General features: G+C 42.1%; 1 protein-coding gene across 3 annotated transcripts in view; it reads right to left on the minus strand.

Moving 5' to 3' along the window:
• LOC145440511 (isoleucine--tRNA ligase, mitochondrial-like) overlaps window positions 1-12885 on the minus strand; it is a 227074-nt gene that overhangs the window by 101464 nt on the left and 112725 nt on the right. The gene's annotated exons all lie outside the window — the stretch shown is intronic.

A 12885-nucleotide genomic window follows, 5' to 3' on the forward strand; every position in this document is an offset into this window, starting at 1 on the left:
CTGTAAGATACACTGGGATGTAATTACAAGTGGACGATGTCGCAACGACTATATATAGCCAGGAGCGGCCAACATACGGTCCGCGACGGGATTTTGTCAGGCCCGCGGACAGCTTCCAGATTTACACGATAATGTGGCCATAGCGGCCCAAGTCTGCCGAGATCCCCCACTACTTGCAAACTACGTCAGATTTTAGTGACTGTGTGTTAATATATACGTGTGTGCGCATGCGCACACTGTGCAGCGTACGAGAGTGCAGATTACGCGTAGGTTCGTCGAAGCGAGTATAGACTTACATTATAGGCATTTACGAAGTAGGCTACTCAACCCTAACGTTGTTAGTGGTAAGCACGGTAGTTGTTGTTGTTTGCGGTATTCATGGTGTTTGTCGACAACTATGGTCGTTTACACCAGGCCGATATTCCATATATTTTTGATTCCGTATGCCGACTTGTTGCACGGGCCACTTCTAGGCTTTTTTTAAGACACCGCTTACGCGGATGAGATGGCGAGGAGGAGCCTATAGATAAACCCCCAAGACTTAGGTATATGAATTCTGGAGTCGACCTCGGTCGGTCTCGAACCCACCGGTGTTGTGGCTGCGGCTCGCCACACTGTAATCATGGTGTTTGACGACTACAATGGTCAATAGTCATTTACACCAGGCCGATGTTTCTTATTTTTGATTCCGTAACCGCCGACTTGTACCACGACACACTTCTAGGCTTTTGTAAGACACCGCTTATGCGAATAAGATAGCGAGGAGCCTAGATTAACTTCCAACTCTTAGGTTTGAGTTCTGGAGTCAACCTCGGTCGGACTCGAACCCATAACCCATTGGTGTTGTAGCTGCGGAATATACCACTACGCTATTTCGTCACTTACCAGAGATGAGCGGATTTGAAATTTCTATGTCCTAATCCAATCCAAATCCGAACCTTGATATCCAAATCCAAATCCTAATCCATAACTTTTTCTTATTCAAGTCCATGTCCAATCCTAATCCGATTCCAACTGGAAATTCAGAAAAAATACTTAAATTTATGCAATGGAGGGATTCGAAAATTTTCTTTCACAACCAACGATTCACTTGATTCAAGATAACTTGGTAACAATAAGTACATTAATAACTGATCTGAATAAAGTTTGTCGCCATTCGCCACACGACATTTCAATCTCCCTGAAAATAGGTAAATCCAATCCAAATCCTAATCCGTTCTGAAAAAAATGTCTAATCCAAATCCAATCCAAATCCGACAAAATTTCACAAATCCTGTTTTTTCAAAACCTAATCCCAATCCATGCTCATCTCTGCCACTTACTCAACCCTAATGAATTGATATCTTGGTAAATTTGGGGTACCAGGATTATCGAACGCCTCAAAATCTTAATTAAGGATTGCATCATAGTGTCCTATATGGTGTGGACACAAGCAAATCTCGCGGCTCAGTGAAATTGGTCTACGTCACACTTTTCATTTGGTCAAAGGCAATTTGACGGTAATTTTTCACCGGCTTGCCGAGCATTAAATTTGATAAAATGATTATCAATCGAAAGCTACCGTGGTACTGATTTTTAAATTATATATTTTATTCTGCTCGTGGTCCTGGACCCCTCAAAATCAGCTTCGAATGTGGCATTGTAACGGAGTTTGGTATTGTGAGTTGTGACGCAACCATATACCGTCTGAGCAGCTCAGGATCAAGTGCGCAGGAGATTGAGAGTGCGAATGCCGGATGCACAACAATGGCCAATACGCTTGCGGTTTACGCTGCTTCTCACCTATGCTTCCAGACGGCATGGTTGCGTCGCAATAGCAAATTCCGTTACAATACAACATTCGAGGCTGGTTTTGGGGTTTCCAGGACCACGAGCAGAATAAAATTTATATTTTCGCAATCAGCACCACGGTATAACTTTTGATTGATACCAATTCTATCAAATTTTATGCCCCGCAAGCCTGTAAAACATATTACCGCCAAATTGCCTTTGACCAAATGGAAAGTTTGACATAGACCAATTTCACAGAGCCGCGAGATTTGCTTGTGTGCACAGCATATAGGACACTATGATTGCACTGTGTTGATTGATCAGAGAGAAGCAGACATGGCTGCGCCAGTGCGCCTGTACGACAATGCTGTTCTCAAATCCACATTGGCGAGAAATGGATTTGAAGTGACATTGCTGTCGTAGAAACACATTCATCAAATACGATCTACTCCTTGTATGTGTGGATATATAGGCGAATAATGCATCGATTCAGCAATCCGGCCAGCCAAGTACTTAATTTCCTATATCAGGCCCGCCGATTGGAGAAGTTGCCCGCCCCTGGTATATGGTAACGACCGTGTACCGGTGTGTTGTCTTTAGTCTTTCACACAGTGTTGGGATGACTCGAGTCATGACTTGACTCGAGTCAGACTCGAATCACTTTTTCGTATGACTTGACTTGACTCGAGTCACTTTGCAAAAATGACTTGACTTGACTTGACTCGGCGCTTCAAAAATGCGGATTGACTCGTGACTCGGAGCAAAATTTACGAGTCAATTTCAAGTCATTAAGTAAACGGTATCAATCAAATCAGTGTATTTTGTGTATATGTTCGTGCTGTTCGCGATACGCCTGTGTCACTTGTGAGAGTAACCAGGCATTCAATGAATGTACGTTTGAATTATCCTCCATTATTGCATCACAAATATATATTGACTACAAACCAAATGATCACAGGTTACGCTGTCGTCGCAGTAGCAGTATAATAGTAGAAGAAAAAGAATACAATAGCAAGTAACGTATCTATGTTTTTTAGACGGCTCAGTGCTAACATTGCGCAGTGAACAGCTTTACCAACCCTCTTGTATGATTTGAATCCATATAAACTTGTTACAACTTCTCGAGGCTTCAAATTCGATCATATTGGCTGATATAATAACAGACTGTAGCAAAGCTATACAGTTAGTCGCGTATTTTATTTGTGGTTCTACGTGCGCGTGATAGACGCCTTCTTGCATGCATATTAAACTTCATATTAGTTATTGATGCAAGATAAATGGCAAATTATTGTGTCTTTCACACAGCTTGCAAAATGTAATGACTTTGAATCGTCACTGATACTTCGAAAATTCAATTTGACTTGAATTGTGACTTGACTCGTGACTCGACTTGACTTGACTTGACTTGACTCGAGTCACATCCAAAAATCAAGTGACTTGACTCGACTCGAGTCACCTTCGAAAATCGATTGACTTGACTTGACTCGAGTCAAAATGTGCAATGACTCGAGATGACTCGTGACTCGAAGGTAGTGACTTGATCCCAACACTGTTCACATACTCCTTATGGCATGTACTTGTATTATTAGTATATCGGAGCCCTGCATAACAGTGACATCAGGAGAGTTCTAGTATAGTCTCGGTATGTTTTTTGGTTATTTTGTTATCCTTCGCTGTCAATAAACACACCGTATGAACTGCAGATCAGTGTTTGGAAGAAAACTGATTTGAAGATTTTGGGACTTACTGACAATGCGGAATCTCCATGTAAGTAAGGCTTTCTAAGTCGCCGCGTTGGAATTAAATTCCGTGTTACTTATGATCCGAAAAAGCAATAGTGATCCAAATTACACAAATTACAATTTATATGTTACCAAAACATCGCTCATGATATAGGTTGTTTTCGTCTGTCAGATAGTGCGGAGCATGAATCGGAGCCGGATTGGATATCCGTACGGATTTTTTCAATTTTGGCCGGACCGGATCGGAGCCGGATCAGTACATTTTCGTGATACGGCCGGAGCCGGACCGAAGAATTGAAAAACCGGATCGGAGCCGGACCAGAGAATTTGTCGATCCGCTGCGCACTACTGTCAGGTAACGGTAGGCTCTCAAGCTACAAACGTAAATAGAACTGATCTTTATTTATACATGAGGGATTCATAACCAGGGGTGATCACACCTAGGTGTTGCTATAAACCCTATTTATTATCCACACAAATGGTGGGTCACACCCTATGAAGTGCAATCACCACTTTTACGAATAACCGATGAAAACAAACCTCGTCCCAACAATTTTATGGACGAGAATGAACTTGTTTGCACAGTTCACTAATCATTTGTATACTATAGTGTTCGTGAAATTAGTTCAAAATCCTTTCTCCGGGTTTAATTGCGTTCGGTATATCCAAATGTCAATGGGCAGTGGTAGCAATATAATATCGAGATGAGCTCGTTAAGATAAAATCGTGAATTGTTTGTCACATCAGCAGGCATTATGAGGCATTCAATAGCAGTCCGCTGCTGATATCACACGATCATTCGCCGCAGTTAAAACATGTCGTACGAACGGGGCTGATTTTGCGCGAAGAGGATTTCGTCACCTACTATAAACTTTAAACACCGTATGATAATAAAATGCCACGAGTTTCCAATATTCTGTCAATATATGCAATCTACAGCCTTTGCGTTACTATCGCGAGTTCGCATGATTACGGATCGCATTGTTACAAACAGTACGAAAGCAAGTTACATGATCAAATTTATTAATTGAATATGATAAAGTATGATGATTTCGAATACATGTTTTTCGAATTGGAAAGTTAGTACATCGGGTATGAAAGTTATGCATTGAAGCGAAATATGTAGGCTACTGCGAAACTACGAGGTTATGTTACACTATAACTAGGCATATTTTGAGATTCTGAAAAGAAAATCACAAAACTTATAATGTCGGAAGAAAAAAACGGGTCGCCCGGCTGTCAAAGCTATAAAGGAGGACGAATTGCCAAACAGGAAAACACTTTCGAGGGCATTTTCGATTCCTTGGAAAAGGAGGACAAATCCCCCAAAAGGAGGACGTGTGGTCACTCTAAATATAATGAAGGGCTATTCAACAATTCAACACTGTGTTGAACTTGATGACCATTCCTCTCAAGTGTAAAGCAACTATCGCATAAGCGGCGACACAGCACCATAGCGCACTTTATAAATCTATGTCTAAGCCGCCGGTTATTAACCTTTTTATAGCCCTGCATCTACCAATATTTCTGCTCGAAATATAGCAAGAACTTGGTCGTTGTGACGGAATAGTGACAAGTAAACGACATAAAGTGCATATAAGAATGAGTCCACAGGTGATCAAAGTTGTTAGCGTCGATACTCGAGTCTGAGTACAAGTAACGCCGTAAATTTCTATTCAATTACAAGTAGACATGTGAAAACCACTTGAAGTGTAAATAGATAATGAAAGGTCTGAAACTAATCAAGGTAGATTTGGCTGAAGGGTCGCATGCTTTTAGCAGTATAAATCGAATGTGATTACTTTCGCAATTAAAATATGTATCTTCGTGACTAAAAAAATGAATATTGACATTACAAATAGGCGCAATCTTCGAAAATATTTTCAGTACCGTAATACGTGGGATATTTCACGTGAATCTTATGACACACTCATGAAACCGTCTCCAAGCTACACTCTACCTTTCAAAATTCGAAGTGTAAAAAGAAAGCGGTTTTGTCAAAAAAACAGTTCAAATAGAAGCGCAATATAGTTATAAAGACTATGGTTATGATTAGTGCAGAGGTCAACAGTTTCTGGTTAGCATTTTCTCACCAAAGCGCGTTTAAACTGCGTCTTAGTGCAATGGTGCAATGGTTATGCGTCCAGCTTCTCGATCGGTAGGTCGTGGGTTCAATCCCCGGCCGGGTCAGACCAAAGACTCTAAAACTGGTATCCGCGGCTATCCAGCTTGGCGCTCAGCATCCATGGATAGCGTGGAGGAGAAAATTACGGAGGTGCAGACTAGATGACCTTGCTAGGCCGTATCGCATCTCCATCGTCAAAGCATCTCGATGGTGCCGGCGAAAATAAATCGGATCTCTCTCTCTCTCGCTTATGGTCCATGGACTTTGTTTTCAATCGTTCGCTACGCAAGATCACGTTAGTTTGTCACCTCTTCGGCGCTCAGAAATACATCACTTAAGTTCTACAAATTGTATATGCAATATTTTATTGATGCTCTATCATCGTCACCGATTATTATAATCATTTATAATCATAATAGAGCACAGCACCAGCACTACCACTAACATTTCTCGATATAGCTGCTATTGCTATGATTAAATATGCTATAGCCTATACGTTCTGCTCGGAGTTTCCCAAATTTAACCAGGCCACAATATATTTTCAATTTGATTGGTGGGAAATGTCGCACAGCATTTCACTTCTTTGTCATTTTTTATGTGTACCGAAGAGATTGATTTTGTGATTACACTCTCCCATTCTAAGATCTGTGAAAGCCGCCAAATTAAATCACTTCATCGTGTAGCACAGGTGCCAGTCTGCGACGTAGATTTTATACCTTAATTTCAAGATGCAAGTTGTTGAAGGCTTGTCTATGCAGACTTGGACAACTAGAAAATTTTCAGCTTTTCTAAATTAGATTAAAAAGTAGAGCTACATATTTTCCAAATTAGATTAGAATTAGAATTTATGAATTTGTAAAAAGTTGGAAATGAAATGAAATTGTGAATTATAAATAAATACAGCGAAAATTAAGCTCGCTAGCCTACGTATTAAATCACAGTGCGTTCTCGTAAACATGAGAATAGTTAACGTCTGTACTTCAAACTTGTCTCGTTTTGCACTATATATACCAGAAGTCACCTTCACGCGGGCCACATGCGGCCAACGATCTGATTTGTCTTTTCGGAAGAACGCGGTAAACAATTTAAAATGCTGAAATTGATTTCAAGTATCAAATTATTGTAGTTGTTTCAAAATAATCCATTCGCCTGTGTCAAACATCAATATTCCTCACTAGCTGAAATGGCTTCGGTCATGGAAACATCGTTGGAGAGTAAGCTGATATGAGCAATTGAGCATATTGTCTTGACGTAGAATGGCTCAGGCACTGCCAAGACCGAGACGCTTAGAAAACGGCCTAGGGCTTTCCCACAAGATCAATCTTTAGGATGAGATAGTCTTTCAGCTATAGTAACATGTCCGCATATCCCCAATATCGATAGTCGCTGAAAATCGTGGTCAGTTATCGTGCGCAGCTTATAGTTCAAAATAAAATGAAGTTTATGATCACGGCACTCCAGAAACAGTATCGCATTTTATATTATATTGTTCTCGATTTGGTTTTCACCGCCGATTTCTAGTTGGATCGTGCAACTATTACGGCATCGTATTTTCACTTGAGAATGTTCTCACGTCTCCTCAACTGGTAACCCCGGTGGTGGAATTTGTTCTGTCGTGTGCTAAATATCTGTGAAATTTTGTTTTCGCTAATCATCTAGTACTTGGTGCAAAAGACCTAATCGGTTATAAGCGCCACTATTCAAATATTAATAATAATAATAATCACGATATTTTTTTTATATGCACTTCCTTAATAGAATATTACTTATTTTGTCGTAACCAAGCCCATCGCCCATGTTAGTGAGCACGGCGTTGTACTGTAAAGCTTTAAAAACATGGTTGCTCAACTGTGTGTGGGCTATTTTGTCTCGATATTGCATTAGTCTAGAATTATCTAACTGTCCGAGTCTGTGTCCATGTCCATTGTTAAAATATAAAACGTCCAATTTTAAACTGATGCAGGAATTCGTGAGGTAAGAATAGGCCCGGAAACATGTTCACTTTGACTTGAAGTTGAAACTGTCTCCGGTGGCGACATGCGAGCGACTTGCTAAGTACGAGCTCACTCGCGAAATTCGAGCGATCATTCGTTTTCGACTCATTGATTTTGTGGATGGCCACTGGCCGCAGGTATCGCCGTTGCCAGCTGTTTTCGTGCGGTGCGTTGTACTCGTAGTAGGCGACATGTGGCCGTAGTGGGAAATGAGCTAGATAGCTCGACAAGGTGCTTGTGGGACCCAGGGATTTCTAGACCAGAAGTTCTAGAATTCCCTGGCGGGACCAACTCGAAAACGCTTCTTGTCTGGATATTGTCGAAGAGAAGAGAACTCCCTCCATCAACTCTACCGATGAATCTGATCACATTGGCTGAGAAAGTAGAAATATAATTTATAGTAATATGTGAAATAAGAATTTTGATTACGAAATTCATTCGTGAATCACCGATCCCAGTAACTCAGTGGTTCTCAAACTGGGGGCGCGCCTTCCTTGAGGGGGCGTGAAAGCATCTGAAGGGGGGCGCGAAGCTGCGGTCAACTTGAAAATATTTTCGCGATTTACCTCCAATTCATTGTTATCGCTCTGTGTATAGTCCTAATTTCACATTTGAGAACTCTCTCATCAACAGTCATGACCTTCCGGCTTCCACGCCATTAAACTATCCATTGGGATTGCAAGCATTCTGGTTGCATTTTGTGATTTGACGATAGGAGCGCTAACTTTTTCATGATCGTAAAGGGGGGCGTGTCTAAAAAAGTTTGAGAGCCCCTGCAGTAACTATCCATAACATGATCACTATGGACATATGGACAATGGACATGGACAGTTCAACATGGATATTTCGCGTCCAGTCAGTTTACTACGACTATGTCCTGGAATTAGTGCGGAGCGGATCGACAAATTCTCCGGTCCGACTCCGATCCGGTTTTTCAATTCTCTGGTCCGGTTCCGACCAAAAATGAAGAAGTCCGCCCACAGATCCGGCCCGAAACGGTACGGTGGTTACGTGAATTTATATATATGGCTCGTTTATTTTCGCACTGGCTTGGCGGTTACTTGCGTGTGGTTGGTTGGTGGTTATTTAGTTACACACGTCATGCGGCCGTGAATAGCAAAAAGCTTGATCACCCCTGCCCTGGTACCATTTGCAGAAAAACGAGGCTGCATACATTACATTTTGGGTTGGTTTCAATTTACACCAGGCCAATTCCCTTCATTTTATTCCGCAGCTACCGACTTGTAGCACGGCCCACTTCTTCGCTTTTTTATAAGACACCGCTTACACGGATGATATGGCGAGGAGGAGCCTATATAAACCTCAAACACTTAAGTAGGAAGTCTGGAGTCAACATCGGACGGTCTCGAACCCGCATGCCATTGGTGTTGCAGCTGTGGATTATACCCCTACGCTATCTCGCCACCCCATCTTTAGTTGTTGTTATTATTGTTTCTGTTCGTGGCGTTACGACTATATACATCGGTCATTTTGACACCATTATGATACTTACCTGCTGACTTGGAGCACGGTTCAATTTTGTTCTAGGCTTTTGTAACAAACCGCTTATTCGCGGAGTGGAGACGAGAATATGGGCCTACAGCTAGATCAATATCCGACGCTTGTATAGAACTTCAGAGTCAACCTTAGTCGGACTCGAACTCACAGCCAGCTTAAGTTATTCATTTGAGATACTGTTCGTTGTTCTGGGACGAGTATGTGCTCCGTCAATATTCATGGTTAGAGAATAAGATACTTTTGAATAATGCGAGCCGCATGATTTGCATAAAATTTTGGGCGAGCCGCTTTATTTTTTCATTTTTTCAAATCAATAGCAAAGCACACGGATCTGTCATGATATAATAATGATACTTTCAAAGCAGCGGCACCCTAGACGCCGGGCAAGCGCACGAGGTAGGGGAGACAGGGGACAATTTTAACACTTTTTGGATTTTCTAACAACGTGTTGTTCTCATTGAAATTTCATTTACAAAGTTTTATGTAAAGAAGCCAACAAATCGATAGTTTATATAAAAACTAAAATGGGACTCAAATCAACACTTAATCATGAAAATTTTGGGTCGCTCAAATGTTACAATCGTCCCGTACCCAGAGGCAGTTGTACCACCCTTGCGGGGCAATTATAACAGTGTTATTTATAAGTAAAAACTAACAAAATGAACAACGAAAACGGGAGCACAACTTGTATTATTGCATTAAACCAGTGGTTCCCAACCTTTTTCGCCCCATCGCCCCCTTTTAAAGGTGAACACCGATCATCGCCCCCCAAATTTTGTGTACCGAAAATGCGGGTTGAATTTTCGGCACGATGTCTAATTAGACACACTTTTGTAACTAAATTTCCGTGGGTTGACTAAAAAAAAAAAAGGTCAGCTTTTTTTGCGCGTCATCGCCCTTCTATCGCCCCCGTCGCCCCCTTTGTCCATTTTCGCCCCCTGTCGCCCCCTTCGTCATTTTCGCCTCCCTAGACCGCCAAATCGCCCCCTGGGGGGCGATATCGCCCACGTTGGGAACCACTGCATGAAACTAAAGAGATAGAAGTTTGTACGCTTCCAGGCTACGCCGCATAGCATTTTGGCATTTGAATGCAATATCACCCATTCGTGCCTTGTTCATGAGCTCAAAGTGTACAAGAACCACATTCATTCCATTATCTCCCTACACTTATTTAGGCATCGATCTTTTACGAAGTTGCTGTTGTTCAGCGGGCACAATGGGTTGGGCATTGGGTCGCCTGCGAAGGTGCGAATCCGTCCAGGCCGTCCTGGGTTGAATAAGCCGATGATAGTGTAGCAAAACGAGGACACAACATTGTGTGGCGTCATAGCAAATGTCATTCTTCTGTTCTGTAGAAAATTAGAATAAATTGTTCACAGCAAATGACAAAATGTAAGTGGGCCATGCTCAAAATCAGGGAATGAGGATTCAGTCTTGGGCAAGTTCTTAAGTGACCATTGAAGGTCGACACACCAAAAGTCGATCAACATGAGGAAGGGTGGTAGAATCACGGAAATAATCGAACCCTAAAAGATTCACATCACCACTGCTGTATGGCCGTTCCGACAGATGATCATTGATCATGTTAGAATTGGTATGGCAAGGTATTATCTCTTCTGGTATTGAACATCCGGCTGTTTCAAGATTCATCTGGAGTAGATAAATGGTTATAGAAGCATACGAAAAACGATGTTCAGCATTGAAATGATATTGTAATGGGGCAAAAGTAACAGAGTGTTACAATTGCTCCTGACACGCTCGACCATGATTTGTGTCTCAGTATGGTATGCAAGTCCTAGTTTTTTCTATCATCACGGTAGACTGTGGTAACATTGTTCCAGGTACATATATTACGTTGTAACCACTTGTAACCATTTCCCTGTTTCGCGTCGTATCTCAACGCAACTTCAGATATATTAGGAGAAATAACTACGGCATGCGCACGCAAAATATCAAGGCGATTCGTCCATCCTACTAGCGGTGAGGTCGACTGTTACATTTGCCCCTAGTTACATTTGTCCCCGATCTCCCCCTATCTATCTTTATCAGACCCTTGCTGAGTGGAAAAGATGGCCTCTAGTCGTCAGAAGCCTTTTCTTAGTGATGAATTTCTGCTTGAATATCAGCCGAATCAGTCCACGACAGAATGGTATAATGACTCGAGTGGCAACGTCTGTATGACTCGATTTGGATATGACTCTATATTCGACATAGTCGGTTCGGGTCACGGCAGTAAAACACGTTTCGAAGTATCGGAGGTTTATCTGGACTCCTCCCCCATACGTCGCTGTTCTCTCGGCGTCTTTACAAAATGCGCAGTGAATAACTCCGGTCCATGGCGAATGAAAAAACCAAGGTGAAGCATCTAGAAAAGTAAGTCGCAGTATAGAAGGATCATGACTATATTAGATCGCGCATTTGACCGAGTTTCAGTTGAGTCCAGTTTATTATTAACAACACCAGACACAGATATGTTTCCATTAACACTTACAATTTTATCTCCCCGCATTGGCGTAGCCAGGAGGGGACCAAAAGGGTCATGCCCCTCCAAATTTTTCGAATTTGAGCAGATACATTTAGACTTGTACGTAGGGGCCGACATCAACATCGTATATCAACAATCTTATCACAAAATATGACGTCACCAGCATGAAATTTCGAATAAGAGGGCGCTCAATGTAACTATATTGTTAGATGGTACACGAAATATTGACCAAAAAGTAATTCATCAGCTTTGAAATGTTTTCGCGCTTCGAGCGGAAGTAGGGGTGCGCACTGATCTGTCATAACATTAAAGTCAGTGGGTGAATGATAGTCCTAGAAATTGTGTTAATCACCCAACAAGGGCCCAGGACCATAGATTTTTTAGTATATTATTCTTTCATAAATCAATACCAATAATCGTCAGATTATATTTTCAGCTGTCAGGCCCAACACACACACACAATGTACAATGCGATATACAACACACACAATGCGATGTCATGAACAGATAGGGGGATGCCGAACGACCGACCATGCAGTTGGGGTCCTTTGAACTGGCATCCACCTCGACCTATAGTGCCCGATGCCACAGTCTTCTTCGATGTTAATCTTGCGTCGTCGGCCCTTTTTAGAAGCTATTTCTTGCTCTTTTCTTTTTATATGGTCTTTTTGTCGCCGTAAAAACAGCGACACGGCGGACCAGGCTCCCAGAATAACCTCCGACGGCGGGATTTGAATCCGGGCCGCCTGCGTAGATGGCGCCGACGCTCACCGCTACGCTATCTCTCCCGGCGGGGGGCGTATTTTACCCTCATCAAATTTTTGCACATCTCCCCTTCAATATTTTTTTTCGCCTTCGCCCTTATGTCCGTCAATTTTTTTGAGGCCACGGAGTTCGGCTCTACCATGCTAATGCTGAAAACAGGTACGTTTCCGAGATGTGAATAGCGAAAAGACCGGAAGGTGTCGAAACGACTATGGGAGTATTCTTCGAAATCATGTATAGGCCTATGTTGGATTGAGTGACGGTACCCGTAGCCTGGTTGTGGTCGTTTATAGACATCCGCCTATCTGTTCATAACATCACATTGTGTCTTGTGTGTCGAATTTTATATATTTCTTGAGCTGATAAAGATAATCGAATCGCCGATAACTATCTCAATGGCGTCAGATGAGAGAGAGAGAGAGAGAGAGAGAGAGATGTTTTTTAAGAGATGAACTATCACCGATGAACGGCGCAGTAGAGCCGGTC

This window comes from Botryllus schlosseri, chromosome 6, assembly GCF_051294905.1.
Source record: "Botryllus schlosseri isolate E-star chromosome 6, Bs_hap1, whole genome shotgun sequence".
NCBI classification, from domain to species: domain Eukaryota; kingdom Metazoa; phylum Chordata; class Ascidiacea; order Stolidobranchia; family Styelidae; genus Botryllus; species Botryllus schlosseri.